Source organism: Otolemur garnettii, unplaced genomic scaffold, assembly GCF_000181295.1.
Source record: "Otolemur garnettii isolate 467f Iridium unplaced genomic scaffold, OtoGar3 scaffold00063, whole genome shotgun sequence".
Classification (NCBI taxonomy): domain Eukaryota; kingdom Metazoa; phylum Chordata; class Mammalia; order Primates; family Galagidae; genus Otolemur; species Otolemur garnettii.
Genome location: NW_003852458.1, coordinates 9,932,415 through 9,936,894, shown reverse-complemented (window position 1 = coordinate 9,936,894; position 4,480 = coordinate 9,932,415).

Below are 4,480 nucleotides of genomic sequence, written 5' to 3'. Positions count from 1 at the left end.
CACCTTTGGCATATGGGGCCGGCGCCCTGCTCCTTTGAGCCACAGGCGCTACCCATCACAGTCATCTTTTATAATCAAGATCAAGAGGAAGAGGAAAAAAGGAAAGAAGGGATTAAAAAAAGAATGACAGCTCTAATAATGGCACTCTGACAAATGGGCACCATTCAAGGCAGAGGGAGGCCAGAGGAGCTAAGAAACAGTGCTTCCAATGTGGTCAGATTGGCCACTTCAAGAGAGATTGCCCCTGGTGGTACTGCCTGTCAGTAAGCCACCAGGCTTCTGTCCAGAATGCAAGGGTGACCACTGGAGGGCAGCCTATCCCCAGAGGCAAAGGCCTCCTAGGACAGTGACCTCATCAGCCTCCAAACTGGGCTCAGGGTGCCCAGAGCAGTTTCTCATGGCTCCAGCTTGTGTCATCACCCCTCAAGAGCCCCAGGTATGCCTCAAAGTGGAGGGCCAGGGGAAAGAATTTCTTCTGGATACTGGAGCAACGTTTTCTGTACTCCTCTCTAACTCTGGTCTTCTATCTCCCAAATCTGTACCCATACAAGGGGTGTCTGGAAAGATAGTTTCTAAATTCTTCTTGCAGCCTTTAAGCTGTAATTGGGTGACTGGCTGTTCTCTCACACCTTCCTAATCATGCCTGACCTGAATGTCCTGCTCCCCTGTTGGGGAGGCACATACTAACTAAAGTGGGAGCAACCATTTATATAAACATGGGATAAGAACCCATATTATGCCTTCCCTCATTAGAGACAGAAATTAACTCAGAAGTTTGTGCTACCGAGGGACGGGTGGGAAGAGCAAGATATGTTCAACCGGTCCAAATTAAGTTAAAAAATCCCACCGTCTATCCCAATCAAAAATAATATCCTCTAAAAGCAGAAGCTAAGGATGGGCTAGTACTCATAATACAGAACCTAAACTGACAGAAATTATTAATACCTTGCCATAGTCCCTGTAACACTCCTATTCCAGGAGTGCCAAAGCCAAACAGGACTTGGAGACTAGTATAAGATCTCAGCAATACAAATGAAGCAGTCATTCCTCTCCATCCTCTAGTTCCCGACCTGTATACTTTATTGTCTCATATCCCTGTTTCACAGTCCAAGACTTAAAAGATGTCTTTTTCTGTGCATTCCTCTTCATGAGAATTCCCAATACTTTTTTGCTTTTGAAGACCCCTCTGACTCCAACACCCAGCTCACATGGACTGTGTTACCTCAGGGATTTAAGGACAGTCCTCACTTGTTTGGACAAGACTTAGCCCAAGATTTCAGTTGTTTCTCAACTCATATCCCTCAGTGACTTATTCAGTATGTACATGACATTCTTTTGGGAGCACTAGATGCAGAGGAATGCCACAGAGCTACCCAGGCTCTATTAAACTTTCTAGCTGATTGTGGGTACAAAGTTTCCAAGGCTAAAGCCCAATTATGTGTGTCTGAAGTGCGCTATTTGGGTCTCCAACTTTCACAGGGTTAAGAGAGCTTTGGGCAAAGAAAGAATAGAACCAATATTAGCTCACCCTAAACCTCAAACTCTCAGACAGCTTCAAGGCTTCTTAGGAATTAAGGGCTTTTGCAGACTCTGGATTCCTGGATATAGTGAAATAGCTAGACCACTCTATTCTTTAATTACAAATGCTCTTTTACAAGCCCCTGCTTTGAGTCTTCTACTAGACAATTTAATCTGTATATTACAGAGCATACTGGAATTGCCCTAGGAGTTTTGACCCAACACATAGTCCAGTTTTATAACCTGTAGCTCATCTTAGTAAAGAAATTGACACCGTGGCCAAAGGATGACCACATTGTCTATGGGTAGCAGCTGTGGCCCTCTTTACCCCAGAAACAACTAAGCTAATTTGGGGAAGAGATCTAATTATTTACACTTTTCATGATTTTACTGAACCTTTAAATCAAAAGGTAATCTTTGGCTGTCAGATAACTGCCTTCTTAAATATCAAGCCTTATTACTAGAAAGACCGGTTCTACAATTACACCACCTGTGCCACTTTGAATCCTGCCACTTTCCTCCTTGAATCTAATAAGGAAATAGGGCATGATTGCCAACAAATTATAGCACAGACCTATGCAGCTACAGAAGACTTACAAGAAACTCTTCTACCCAATCCAGACATGGTTTTGTATACAGATGGAAGTTCTTTTATAGAACAAGCAGGCTAGACTGTAGTTGCTCAGTATGCAATGATTGAGAGTGGGTCTCTCCCTTTTGGAACCAGTGCATAATTAGCTGAGCTAATAGTTTTAACCCATGCTTTAGAAATTGGGAGAGACAAATGAGTCAATATATACGCTGACTCAAAATACGCTTTCCTCATTTTACATGCCCATGCTGCCATTTGGAAGGAAAGACAATCCTTAACTTCCAGTGGCTCCCCCATAAAATATCTCATGAAATAGACAGGTTGCTACAAGCTGTTCACAAGAAGTTAGCCGTCATCCATTGTAAGGGATACCAAAAAACCTTAGATGATCTTTCTGAAGGTAACTGACTTGCCAAGAAAGAGGCAAGGGAAAAATTCCCCTTGTGGCATCCCTCATTTGGGAGGGATCACTTGAGAATCATGCACCTCAATAACACAAAAAGAAAAGGAATTGGCTTTATCCAGAGACTTTTCACTACTTCTATCAGGCTGGCTACAAAATAGAAGTGGACTTTGCTATTACTTGCTGCAAGCCAATGGAAAATACTTAAAACTTTACATCGGTCTTTTCATTTTGGCACCGAAAGTACCTATCAAATGGCTAAAGCTCTCTTTAATGGAAATAACTTGTTTAAAACCATAAAACCATAACAAGGGCTTATGAGGTATGTTAGAGAAACAATCCTTCAAATCACCATCTAGCACCCCCAGATACACAAAAACGATGTAAATATCCAGGTGAAGAATGGCAAATAGATTTTACTCATCTCCCTAAGGTACATGGTATATAATATTTGCTGTTATTTATGGATACTTTTACTAATTGGGTTGAAGCATTCCCTTTCAGGACAGAAAAGGCCCAGGAAGGTTGTAAAGGCTTTAGTATATGAGATTTTTCTCAGGTTTTGACTCCCTCTGAGTTTGCAAAGTGATAATGGGACTGCCTTCAAAGTGGCTGTGACACAGGGAATTTCTAAAGCCCTGGGCATAAAATATCATCTACAATGTGTTTGGAGCCCCAATCCTTTGGGAAGATAGAAAAAATGAATGATAAATTTAGAGGACAGTTATGAAAGGTAACTCAAGAGACTCGTCTCCCTTGGACTAAATTACTTTCCATTGTTCTCCTTAAAATAAGAAATTTACCTCAGAGACTCGGTTATAGCCCATTGGAGTTACTATATGGAAGGCCCTTTTAAACTAATGATTAATTATTAGATCAAGAAACTACAGAATTAGTAAAATATATTACATCTTTAGCTAAATTTCAACAAATCCTTAAAAACCTCCCAACTATATTTTCACATTCAACACTAAAGGAGCTTTTCTCTCCTGGAGATCTAGTTATGATCAAAACATTTCCCTCCAATTCACCTTCCCTTACCCCAAGTTGGGAGGGTCCCTTTTCTGTTATCTTGTCTTCTTCTATAGCTGTTAAAGTTATGGGAATAGATTTCTGGGTACTTCATTCACAAGTAAAATCCTGGAACCCACCACCTCCATGGAAATGGATCATGAAGAGAATTAACCACAGTCCACCTACACTTGTGAGCTTAAAGAAAATTTGAAATTATTATTTAGAAGACAGCAAGAAAATTGTTAATATAGTTTTCCTTTAATATCACTGACTTCGTTATTTACAACCTGACACCACTGACACTGTAATTAACCTCCTTCTCTCATTATTTTACTCTTGTCTTTTAATGAGCTAATCAGATTTGTGTCTTCCAGAAATGATGTCATCAAGCTACACACAGTAAAGATGGTTCCAGTCCAAGATCTGATTCTATCATGGACCCCTGGATCTCCTTTCCTCTAGAGAAACCCTAATTGCCCCTGTCTCTCACTGCCTGATTCAGCAGGAAGCAGTGAGATCAAGTCTTCCTCCTTTTTCCCTAACAGCAATTAGAGTTTCTACTCAGAGAGGGAGAATTGATCCAGGGTGGATGGCGCCCCAGTGAGCTCAGCTAGAGATGAGGGGCAGACCTGCTGTCTCTGTCCTACGGGTGTTGATGTGGCAGCAGCCAGTAGAGGAACCAACAGGTTGAGGGGGTCACAGGAGGCTCCAATGGTGGGTGGGGCCAGACAACTGCCAGGGGGACACCTCCAGGTTGCCAGCTCAGGGAGCTCTGTAGTGTTTCTGCCTTGGCCTCTGTCTCCCTCTCCTTGCACTTTCTGCTCAAGGGGAACCCCCTATTTCCCTGGTCAATTTCATGTAAGTCCTGGTCAATTTCATGTAAGTTTCCTAGGCCTGAGAATGGAAGGAATTATATCTATTCATTTGTTAAGACACACACACACACAAGCATA